Source organism: Sapajus apella, unplaced genomic scaffold (assembly GCF_009761245.1).
Source record: "Sapajus apella isolate SASKATOON/1434 unplaced genomic scaffold, GSC_monkey_1.0 scaffold156, whole genome shotgun sequence".
Taxonomy (NCBI): domain Eukaryota; kingdom Metazoa; phylum Chordata; class Mammalia; order Primates; family Cebidae; genus Sapajus; species Sapajus apella.
In genome coordinates, this window is record NW_022437096.1 from 415,288 (window position 1) to 428,402 (window position 13,115).

The following is a 13,115-nucleotide window of genomic DNA, read 5'->3' on the forward strand; positions in this document are numbered from 1 at the left end:
GCAGCCTCCGCCTCCTGGGTTCAGGCAATTCTCCTGCCTCAGCCTCCTGAGTAGCTGGGATTACAGGCACGCACCACCATGCCCAGCTAATTTTTTTGTATTTTTAGTAGAGACGGGGTTTCACCATGTTGACCAGGATGGTCTCGATCTCTTGACCTCGTGATCCACCCGCCTCAGCCTCCCAAAGTGCTGGGATTACAGGCTTGAGCCACCGCGCCCGGCACCTTAAAACTTTTCTAAACAGGTAAAGGCAATGGAGAGCGGGGCTGTGCCTGTGAGCACGTCCTGCACAGGTGTCTTGGTTAAAGTACAAGGACATAGAGTGTGCTACGTGCCTGTAAGCATGGCGTGTCTAACAGCTACAGAGGATGGGGCTTCACAAAGACTTATTGCCCCACTTATGATTTGGTTTTTAGCAAGAAAGGAAACTCCCACAGTCTTCCTTATTTGAATCCAACCCTGCCCTGCTCCTACTTTTGCCCCTTGGTGCTAGCTTTGCTACAGAGGATAGATTCTCTCTTACTTCATGCCGATGTCTGGTATCTGATCGGGTCCTTGCTGAGTCTTCTCTAAATGAGGGTCCTTGGCCTCCCCTTTCCCTGGACTCACACAGTACTCAACATCCATTCACCAGATGATGCGTGTGGGCTGAACCCCGCGTGAAGAGCTCACTCAGCGAACGTGAGGCCTCCGGTGGTCTTGATCTTGGACTCGTCCCTCATCCCTGGGAGGACGCTCGCTGGGGTGTGGATGTGCTCTGCCCCAGGCCTCTGTACTGTAGAAGCCTCTGGTTGGCCTCCCTGCCTTCCTGTGGGCCCTCTTAGGTCATCCTGTCCACTGCTAGGTCCAGAGGGGTCTTTCTGGAAGCTGAGGCAAGAGACCAGCATCACATCCACAGGGCTCGATGGGGGGAAGGCGTCAGCACATCCTGGCAAGTCCACTTTGTCATAATTTGTGCATGAGCTATTTCACATTCAGATCATCTTGATGAATGCTCTATAATAAAACAAAAAGTGATTTTCATGTAATCTTGCATGGACATGTGAACTGGTGAGCTGTGGGTAATGTTGTGCCCCCCGTGGAGGCAGCCGGGGTGTCCTGCCGGCCCAGAGGCCAGGGCAGCCAGGCACAATCAGCATCCTAGCGGCGCTCAGGAGGCCATCGTGCAGATCTGATTCTCGAGCTAGAAACGAGCTGACGTTTCCCCAGAGCTGACGTGGTTGACCAAACCACACTGAGTGGGACGGGGCGGGGTGCCATTTATAAACTCCCCCGGTAATGGCAGGAGCTGGGCTGGACCTCAGGGCAGACAGGACACCTGGCCCAGGCAGGCTGGAGAGAAGGCAGTGTACAGCACCCTGCTGAGGTGAGGGGACAGCCAGGCCCCTTGGGTCTGAATAGCAGCCACCATGGTGGTTGGCTGTCAACACCCCCACCCCAGGGGCCTGTTCAGGGGCAGGTTCTCCCTGGGAAGGCCACAGCTCTGCTGAGAAGGACTGAGCCACGAATCCAGGAAGAGAAACCTGAGCCCATTGCTCAAGCCCCATCCTCCAGCTCCTCTGTGGCACGGACGCAGTTCACCACCCGATCTAACCCAGCCATGGTCAGCCAGGGGCGCTGGTGGGGCTACGATCCTGCTACAGCGAAGATTCCCCAGGGAAGGGGGGCTGGCGAGGAAACTGCCTCGGCTCTGCGTCCCCGTGAAACTGCCCTGTGTCGCTCAGACGTGTGCAGCAGGAACACACATGTCTACACATGCACATGTGCACACATGCACACACTCACACATTAGATACGCTGACAGGCATACATGCACACACATACACACACATAAATATATACACATGTGCACTAGCACACTACACTCAGGCACACACAGGTATGACATGTATGCACACATACTCCCACAGCCACACACAAACACATGCACACAGACATGTGCACTCACACATATATATGTACGCACAAACATGAACTCACACATACAAACACACATTAACACTATGCACACACCTTTATACACACATATATACATGCATACATAGGGACACTCACACATATATACATACACACAAACATGCACTCATACAAACACACGTTAACACTGTACACACTTTATGCACACATATGTTCACATACATGCACGCACGCATATACCCCACACACATACATACATAAACGCACACAAACATTCACTGAACCCCTGGCAGAGGGTCAGGGCCTGGCCTGTGTACCAGCTTGGAAGCAGCCTGGCATAGAGTCCTGGGGTCCCTGATCCCTGACCCCCACAAGCCGCAGCCCGTAAGTTTCGGCCCAGACCCCTGGGAGCTGCAGAGGGCTGCCGGGTGCAGAGGGTGCTGCGGCGGCTGTGGAGGCAAAGCCAGCCTCTGGTGCTCACACCTGGGAATTGGCACCAATGATCACCTGCTGAGCCAGGCAGCCAGGCAAAGAGACCACCTGTGACCTTTTGGGAGCTGAAAATGGAAGTGGGGCGAAAGAGCAAGGTGAGACACTCGCGTGCGCCCTTCCATAGTGAGCCCGTCAACTAGAGAAATTCTAAGAAAGCGGTCTAGTTTGGGAGGCCGCAGGGAGGGGAAGGTGGGGTGGAGGAGGAGAGGAAGGAGCATCGTCCTCTGGCCCGGCCCTGCCCCGCCTCCTCTGGCCTGACCTCCTCCAGAGCCTCATCCCACACTGGTCCCCACCCACTCCCAGCCTGCAGCCTGGCCGGGCTGCTGCAGCCCCTCCTGACCACTCACTGACCACTTGCTGCTCTCCTGTAACTATGACTCAAAGTCTGCCTCCTGCGCTCCGGACCCTGGCACCCCACTGCCTGTCAGAGAGCCCAGCTAAACAGGGGTCACCCCTGCTGCCAGCCCCTCACCTCCCAGCCAGACTCCACTAAAGTCCTCCTCCCCAGCCACTCAGAGCCCTCCAGGACTGTCCGGGAAGCCAGAGCCCTGTGTGTGCACCTGGACTCTGCCCCTTCAGCCTGCCCTGCACGCGGCCCGAGGCTCAGTCCTGGAGACACCACCTGTGGGCTCTGAGCTGAGGACACAGAGGGTCTCACGGCTGAGGCCCGGGTCGCACCGTGCAGCCGAGCCAGAAGCAGGTGGGAGAGGCTGGTGCACACAGCCTGCGGCCAATGTGGATTGTCTGAAGAGGCTTCTGAGCCATTGTCAGTTTCTCTCGGGTTCTATGTGGATGGTCGTGAGACATGAAGCTTCAGATCTCGGCCTGAAACATCCCGGGGGTGGGGAGGGAACCCTGTGCCTTGGTACCGTGAAGGAGCTTCCAGCTTCCTCCAGGGCAGGGTACAGGCACCAGCCCTGCCGGTCCACGACAAGCTTGTTACGCTGAGCTAAATGACACAGCACCCTCCCTCCTTAAACAGCTCCGAGGGCCTAGCCCCAGATCTGGGAGGGGGCTTGCCAACTTCCCACCGCCGAGGGGCGGCGGAATCGAATCCACAATGAGGCATGAGATCATCTTGGATCCACCCCCAGGTCGCCCGCCAGGGAAAGAGAAAGTTCTAGAATCGGCAGAGAAATTTCCTCCTGCCGCTGGAGGTTGCTGTGCACCTACCAGCTGTCAGCCTGGCCTTGTCCCCTGGCCCAGGCGAAGGTGGGGTGGGCGCCCGATTCCCAGGCCGGCCTGGACACTGAGCCCCTTCTCCTCGGCCCCCTGCCCGGGGCCGGACGCCCAGGGATTATCCTGCTTGCAAAAGGCCTCACGGGTGTCGTGGTTTTGGCAATTACTGAAAAGAAAGCCTGGTTGTTATTCCTGTCATGTGTTGAGAAATCTCTATAAAGTTTTACAGCCGCAAATGTAAAAGGGGTTTTCATCAGTTTAACATTCTTCCCTGCCCTTCCCCTGCCCCCACCCGGGATCTCGCCCTCCGTCTCCCGCCTCCGCAGGCCCGTGGTCTCGAGACAGCTGGGGCTGGGAGCCTGGAGGTACCTGCAGGAAGCGGGGGGCCCCGCCGCCTCCCGGCCCTCCCAGTTCCAGCCGAGCTTAGGCGCCTCCACGCCCTGGGGTCTTCTCCTTTCAGCTCCGACACCAACCTCAGGGCTTCCCGGCTTCCTTGGCTTACGCCACAAACGCATCGGAAGGCCTGCCGGGCCAGAGGCTGCTGCAGGGGCTGAGACCCAGAGAGGGGCAGCACAGGCACTGGCTTTCCGCAGGAAAAGAGAAAGAGAAAATGAATGAGAAGACAAGTAAACCTAACTACAGAGCAGGTCGGCCCCAGGGGCACGCGGCCTGTGTGGTCTGTGGCCACAGAGGACCCGGCCTTAGGAGGGTCCACCCCAGATCCAGGCGCACGGGGGCCCCCCTGACGTTGGATGAATTGGGGCACATTTCCTGTGTCCCAGGGTGCACAGGTCAGGTAGGTGGTCCCAGCAGGGCGAGGCAACAGGGTAAAGGCAGAGATAGGCCTGGTTCAGGGGGACAGTGGCGCCTTCTCCAGCATGGCTGAGAGGGAAGGACTCCCTGCAGAGAGCTACAGAGATCGGGGGTGAGGAGCACACGGGGTGTTCAGGCAGAAGCCAGCCAGGGCCACGTCTGCAGAGGTGAGAGGCAGGAAGGGAGCCGGGTGCTCCCACGCATGAGCACATGGACAGTCAGCTAGAAGAGCTGGGAGAGTGGGACCTCGTGGGTGGGGAGGGGCTTGGGATTTATTGGGGGAATGTGAGAAGCATCATCCAACCTTTTTTTTTTAGGGGTGTCCCTAGCTGCTGCTCAGGAAATGGGAGTAGGAAGGTGTGAGCTGCAGGGATCACTGGGCAGAGGCTGCTGTCCTGCGGGTCTGCGGCTGAGGGGCAGGCTGCTCTGGACAGGGTCAGGGAGCCGAGAGGAGCCCAGGGAGGGGTGGCCATGGGGCATTCACGGGATGGTTCCTGGGATCCACCTCACAGCCGCCAGCCCAGCTTCCTCCTGACCTGCCCATGTGCGATTCACCTGCCGACCCAATCAGGCAGACCTGGGAGAGACTTACTGAACCCATCCGCCTCTCATCACACGCATTGGGTCACAGACAGACACAGCGAGGACAGGTCCTGCGGCCTCTCATTAGTGCTGATGCCTGCCCCGGGTGGAGGAATCACTAGGACAGGATCATGCCTAGAGAAAGGCTTAGTACCACGTCCTCATCAGCCAGCAGACAACGCATTTGCTAATTATGTTCGCAGGCAGTCTGTCCTGATGCTGCCATCAGGCCAGGAAGAAAGGACAGCGGAAGGCACGTCGCAGACAACCAACCCCGGCCAGCTGTCAGCCTCTCCCTCCGCCTAGCAGAGGGCCGGCATAATTACATTTGCTGCCTTTTAAAACATATTGAGAGACTTCAGGCTTCATCTCCAACACAAAAAGAGCTTGGAAGTTATCACTCCTGAGCTCACAAATAAAACAAAAATGGAGAAAAATGAAAACCAACAACTTTACTTAGCTGGGTGTGGTGGCTCATGCCTGTATTCCCAGCATTTTGAGAGGCAGAGATAGGTGGATCGCTTGAGCCCAGGAATTTAAGACTAGCCTGGACAACATTGTGAGATCCCATCTTTACAAAAAATATAATGATAAAATAGCCCAGGTGTGGTGGCACATGCCTGCAGTCCTAGCTACTTGGGAAGCTCAGCAGGAGAACAGCTTGAGCCTGGGAGATCAAGGCTGTGGCGAACTGCCCTCCAGCCTAGGAGACAGAGGGAGAGCCTGAAGAAAGAAAAAAGGAGAGAAAACGAGAGAGAGAAAAAGTTTTACCTGGACCTATCAAAGACTTGATATCCTAGGGCAAACTCTCACCCAGACACCTAAAGAGAGAGACAGGCTGGTGCAGAAAGTCACCGCTGAAATCACCTTGCTGGTGCAAAGCGGCTGGAGCCGGGAATTTGTAGAAACGCCAAACTAGAAATTGATGAATTGCTGGTGGCTGAGTGTGGACTAGTTGGAGACTTAAAAACCCTTAGGGGACCAGGATTTTGTAGAGTTTACCTCCAGGAGCCCTAGCATCTCAGGGTAAAGATCTGAAGATGGTACAAAAATGACTTCAAGCCTCAGGAAAGGAAAGGGGAAAAGTGGTCGCTGAAAATACGCCCAGAGGGCTCTGTCCTGGGAACAGAAGTCTGCAATTTGGCCACAGCCTTATCTGACCTCTGGCCTTCCCCTTTCAGGAAAGGAAGAATAAAGAGACTGCACAGCACTATTAAGGGTCACAGCTCAGGAACTCAGGCCCATGAGAAATAGTGAAGTTTAATGACAGTGTTATACGACACTTCTGCCCCCAACAGATTACGACCGGTAGAGCTGTAAAATACAGACTGTATTTAAGAAGGAGTTCTTAGGGAAGCCTCAAAACAACAGACGAGGAACCTCAGCATCTGGCCTCAGCAAACCTGAAACCCAACCCAGCTCCTTGGCAGATTAACATGAAATCTCATTCAAAGAGCTTTTAGCTTCTATTGCCAGAGACAGTACTTCCAGCTTTCAGCAAAACATGGCAAAGACATGCCAGCACACACGGAAAAGCACAGTAAGAAGAGGGGAACAAGCGCCAAGACCCAACTCAGATATGGCGCAGAGGTTGGAATCATCAGGGAGTGAATTTTTTTTTTTTTCTTAGATAGAGTCTCACTCTGTCACCGGGCCAGAGTGCAATGGCGCAATCTCAACTCACTATAACCTCTGCCTCCTGGGTTCAGGCAATTCTCCTGCCTCAGCCTCCCGAATAACTGGAACTACAGGCACGCGCCACCACGCCCAGCTAATTTTTGTATTTTTAGCAGAGACGGGGTTTCACCATGTTGACCGGGATGGTCTTGATCTCTTGACCTCATGATCCGCCCGCCTCAGCCTCCCAAAGCGCTGGGATTACAGGCGTGTGCCACCGCGCCTGGAAGAATGTAAAATAACTATGGCTAAAACGTTATGGGGTCTAGCGGAGAGAGTAAACAACGCCCAAGAACAGGTGGGTGATGTAAGCAGAGATGAAAATTCTAAGAATCAAAAGGAAATGATAAAAATCAAAAACACTAACAGAAATAAAGAAGCACCTTTGATGGGCTATTTAAGTAGACTCGACAGAGTCAAAGAAAGCATTCACAAGCTTGAATACGCGTCAAGAAGCACTTCACACACTGAAACACAAAGAGGAACTTGTAACAAACACAGTACATAGTACACAAGAGCCACGTGACAATTACGGAGGGAGGCGTGGGTGTGTAATGGGGATAACCAAAAGGTAAAAAGGAGAGAGAGGTGAGGAAATAAGAATAGGAAATATTTGAAATATTTCCGAGAGTTTTTCAAAAGTAAGAAGACACCAAACCACAGATCCAGGGGGCTCAGAGAACTGTAAGCAGATAAATACCAAAGACATACACCTGGGTGTATTAAACTGAAGCTGCAGAAAACCTAAGACCAAAAGAAAATCTTAAAATAAATTGGAGGGGATGCAAAACAAATGAACAAAAACCTTACCCAAGAATTGTGACAGACTTCTCATCAGAAACAATGCAGGCAAGAAGAAATTTGAGTGAAATATTTAAAGTGTTGGACACAAAACCCACCAACTCAGATTTCTGTATTTAGCACAAATGTTCTTCAAAAGGGAAGGAGAAATATTTTTCCAGACAGACAAAAACTGAGTTAGTCACCAGTAGAAGTGCCCTTCAGTAAATGGTAAAAGACATTCTTCAAAGAGAAAGAAAATTATATAGGTCGGAAACACAGACTTACATTAAAAAATAAAGCACATCAGAGAAATAACAAAAGTAAAATAAAATATTCCATTTTTTTATTCTTAATTTTTTCAGTAGATTACAATTAAAACTGATAATAGCTACAACGTACAGATAAATGAAATGAATGACAGAGGTATTACAAGGAGGGAGGGAAGAATTTGGAAAGTTATGTTATAAAGAAACAAGGCCTTCACTACCCATGACATGATGCAGCGTTCTTTGAAAGTCAATTTAGATTAGTTGTAAATGTATTTTTTTAATGGATGCATAATTTGTAAAAAGGGAAATCACTAGTTTTTTAAAAAGAAATATAATTGATATATTAATGCAAATCAGAAAATGAAATAATAGAAGATGCTCAATTAAAACTGGAAAAGGCAGAGAAAGAGGGTAACTAATAACAGAAGCAGACAGGCTTGGTGGCTCTTGCCTGTAATCCCAGCGCCTTGGGAAACGAAGGAAAGTAGACTGCTTGAGCCCAGGAGTTTGAGGGCAGGGGTTTAAGATAAGTCTACACAATACAGCAAGACCCCATCTCTACAAAAAAGGGTTTTTTTTTAATTTTTATATTTATTTATTTATTTATTTTTTAATTCAGTCTCCTTAGAGACTGTCAAAAATTGCCAATACTGACTATATTTCAAGCCGTCATGGCAGGGTATTGGGAAAAATTTTCAATTAGCAATAATCGTGCCTTGGATAAACCTCACTGGCTACGATACTGCCACTCCACAAAACTGCAAAAAAGTTTTTATATTAGCTGGGCATGGTGGCCTGCACCTAGAGTCCCAGCTACTCAGGAGGCTGAGGTGGGAGGTTGACTTGATCCCAGGAGTTGGAGGCTACAGTGAGCTATGATCATGCCAGTGCATTCCAGTCTGGGTGACAGAGAGAGACCTCCAGAAAAGAAGGAAGGAAGGGAGGGAGGAAGAGAACAAGAATATATTTGCTTAAAATAAGTAAATAAATCAGGTACTATTGGAGCAGATTTTAAAAACCTGAAAACCCAGCTATACGTTAGCTACAAGAAACATATTTTAAATGTAAAGGTACAGATATTACAAGTGAAAGGATGGAGAAAGATATGCCATGCTTCTAAAACTGATCAAAAGACAGCTTGAGTAGCTTTATTAATTTGGGGCAAGGCAGACTTTAGTACGGGAAAAAAATTATGGATAAAGACAGCCATTGCATAAATGATAAAGGGGTTTGTCCTTCACAAATACATTAGAATCCTTCACGTGTATACACCTAATAATAGAGCATCCAAATACGAGAGGCAATACTCAAAGAACTGCAATGAGAAATAGACAAATCCACTATTAAAGTTGGAGACTTCAACGCCCCTCTCTCAGTAATTGACAGATCCAGCAAACACAAATCATAAGGACATAGTTGAACTAAACAGCACTATCAATCAACCGGATCTAATTGACATTTATAGAAGACTTCACACAACAACAGCTAAAGACACATTCTTCTCAAGCACACGTGGGACATTAACCAAGCTAGACATTCGGGGCCATAAAACACACCTTAGCAAATTTGAAAGAATATAAATCACAGAAAGTATGCTTTCAGACCACCATGGAACTAAACTAGAAATCAATAACAAAAGCTAGCTGGAAAATATCAAAATATTTGGAGATTAAATAACACACTGCTAAATGCCACATGGGTCAAAGAAATCTCAAGAGAAATTGTAAACTATTTTAAGGAAAATAAAAATCTGACCTATCAAAGTCTGTGAGATGTAATGAAGGCAACACTTAGAGGGAAATTTATAGCAGTGAATGCATACATTATCAAAGATCATAAATCAATATTCTAAGTTTCCACATTAAGAAGCTCCAAAAAGAAGAGTAAATTAAGTTTAAAATAAGCAGAAGAAAAGACTAATACAAATTAGAGCAGAAATCAATGAAATCTAAAACTGAAAATCAAGAAAGAAAAATCAATGACATTAAAAGTTGGTTCTTTGACAAGATCAATAAGAATGATAAACCTCCAGCCTGGCTAACCAAGAAATAAAGAAAGACAAATTACTTATCTCAGAGATGAAAGAAAGGGCATCACTACTGATCCCATGGATGTTAAAAAGATAATAAAGAAATGTTATGAACAACTTTGTGCCCACTACTAGTTGCCAACTCCAGTTCTTTACCACTGCTCTTCAATAGCGTAGTGGAAGTCCTAGCTAATGCAGTAAGACAAGAAAAAATGAAAGGTGTACAGACTGGGAAAGAAGAAATAAAATGGTGCTTGTTTACATGTGACAGATTGCCTCTATAGAACATTCTAAATACACACACACACATACACACACACACATATACACACACATACCACACACACCTCTCAGAACTCATGATAGATAAAGCAAAGTTGCAAGGTACAAAGTCAATATACAAAAGGCAGTTGCTTTCCTATACATGCTATCAATGAGCAATGAACAAGTGGAAATTGATATTAAAAGCACATCATTTCCATTTGCACCCCCGAAAGTGAAATACTTAACTATAAATCTAACAAAATGTGTACAGGATTATGGGAGGAAAAAAAACTCTGATGAAATAAAACAAGAAGATCAAAAGAAATAGATGTTGCATTTTCATAGAACAAAGCCCCTCGTGTCGTTAATGACGTAGGAGTCAGGACTCAGCTCCAGAGGCAGGGCTCAGATCCCGGACCAGATTGAAGACTGGCTGAAACAGGCAAGAGGTGAAAGCCCTTCTTCATAAGACACGCCCACCAGCGCCATGTCAGTTTACCATTGCCATAGCAACGCCCAAACATACGGCCCCTTTTCTTGACAATGGCCTGACAACCTGGAAGTTACCACCCTTTTTCTAGAAATTTCTGCATAGTCTGCTCCTTAATTTTGCACCTAACTAAAAGTGTATATAGCTTTGCCTGTGGCACTGCCTGTGCACACTGCCCTGGGCACACTGTGTAAGGGAGAGCGCTGCTCTGCAAGGAGCTACACCTCTGCTGCTGCCCTGCACGGCCGCTTCAATAAAAGTTGTTGTTTAACACCGCTGGCTTGCCCTTGAATCCTTTCCTGGGCAAAGCCAAGCACCCTATCAGCCCCCAGTTTTGGGGCTCCCCTGCCTTGCATCATTACCATGTCAATTTTTCTCACATTGATATCCAGAGTCAAGGCAATCCCAATCAAAATTCTAGTATGTTATTTTGCGGATATTGAGAAACTGATTCTGAATTTTACATAGAAAGGCAAAGACCTAGAAGAGCCAACACACTACTGAAAAAACAGCAACAAAGCCGGGAGACTGATGCTACCCGACTTCAAGACAAGCTATAAAGATGCAGTAAGCAGAAGAGCATGGTATTAGAGAAAGAACAGGCCCCTAGATCAATGGAACAGAACGGAGTGCTCAGAAATAGACCCACGCAAATATGGCTGACCTTTGGCAAAGAAGCAAAGGCAGTTCAGTAAGAATGGCTGCTCTTTTCAGTGACTTGCTGGAGTAATTGGCCACCTACATGCAAAAAAACCAAAAATGAATTCAGACACAGACCTTACATCATGCGCAAATATTAACTCAACATGGATAATAGATCTCTGTGGAAAACACAAAACTATAACACTTGTAGAAGATATCGGAGAAAATCCAGGGAACCCTTGGTTTGGAGATGACTTTTAAGATATAACGCCAAAAGTATGATTTAGGAAAGAAAAATTGCAATGTTGGATTTCGTTGAAATTTGAAACTTCAACTCGGAAGAGCACTCTGAAGACAATGAAAAGGCAGCCACAGGCTTGGAAACCATTGTTGCAAAACGTGTCAGATAAAGGACTTGTATTTAAAAAAAACAAAGAAATTGTTTCACTCAATTTCCCAAAGTCCTTAAACTCAGCAGTAAGCAAACAAACCCAATTTAAAAATGAACAAAAGACCTGAACAGACAGACATATCGCCATAGGAAATACACAGCTGGCAAGTAAGCATATAGGGAGAGGCTCAATAGCGTATGTCATTAGAAAACTGTAAAATAAAACAGCAGTGAGACGCTCCTACACACCTATCAGAATGGCTAAAACACTGACAATAGCAAATGCTGGTGAAGACGTGGAGTAAGAGGAACTTTCCCTCTTTGCTGAGAAGATGCAAAGTGATACAGCCGCTTTGAAAGACATCCTCACAAAGGTACATAGACTCTCCTCGCACTCTGACCTCACACTATCGTTCGTCATCGTGTCTTTAGAAAGACGAAAGCTTCACAGAACTGTCTACGGCAGTTTTATTCATAATTGCCAAAACCTGGAAGGAGCTAAGATGTCCTTCGACAGATGAATGGATACAGCCTTACACTGGGATCTTATTCAGGGATTAAAAACGAATGAGCTATCGAACCATGGAAGGACATGGCCAAATGTTAAATGCATATTGCTAAGTGCTATAAGTCACTCTGAAAAGGCTGCACGCTGCATGATCTCAATTATACGACATTCTGAGAGAGGAAGGCAATGGAGACAGTACGAGTCCAGCGGTAGTCAGAAACCTGAGCTCCAGCGAGGAGCAATGAGCAGGTGGAGCAGGGGGATTTTTGGTTGGTGAAATTGTTCTGAATCACAGCAATGGGGGTACCTGCCTTTATGCGTTTGTTAAAGCCCAGAGAACTTCACCTACTACACGGAGTGAACCTGAACGTAAACTATGGGCTTTAGTGAATTATAATGTATCAATACTGGTTCATTAATAGTAACAAATGTAGCACACTAAGGCAAGACTTTAATAATAGAGAAAAGTAAAGGCACATGTGGGAACCCTGTCCTTTCTGTTCGATATCTCTGTACATCTAAAAAAACTGAGTCTATTAATGAAAAACATATACTGAGAAACTGTGTCAGGTTTACAAAGACGAGGCAGTTAAACAGTCACAGCCACTACTTTTAAGGATTCACTGCCTGGCGTGAGAGTACATTATACGTCAGCCTTCGTGGGGAAGTCAGGGAGGGCCTGCTGGGCAGTGCCCAGGGTGAAACACTCAGCTCCCGGACACAGAGGGGCCGGGAAAGGTTTCTGTCAACTGTAAAATGTTGTGGAAATACAAGCCAGTTACTATCCTGGGGTTGCTGTGGCTCCTGCAGCATCTCACTTAGCAGATTTCGATATTTGCATGACTCAGCTCCACAGCTTTATTCACCCTCCCTCCCAGAGCCCAGGAAAGCGGGGAACTGGGGCTTTCTTCTCGGGGTTGTGGAAACCACTGCGTAATTGTCATCAGGGCAGTTTGAAATATTCTTCTGGCTGCTGTATGGTAAAGGGATTGAGGAGCAAGAGGGGAAGGAAACTCGAAGGCCCAAGTCTATGGCGAAGTAAGAATAATGGCCCAGGCGCGGTGGCTCATGCCTGTAAC

At 48.0% G+C, this 13,115-nt stretch overlaps 1 non-coding gene across 1 annotated transcript; it reads right to left on the reverse strand.

Moving 5' to 3' along the window:
* Window positions 1-8,331: 8,331 nt before the first annotated feature.
* On the reverse strand, window positions 8,332-8,472 carry LOC116541810. Its single transcript, XR_004264958.1, has one exon. It is a non-coding gene; the product is annotated as a U4 spliceosomal RNA (small nuclear RNA).
* Window positions 8,473-13,115: the final 4,643 nt, after the last annotated feature.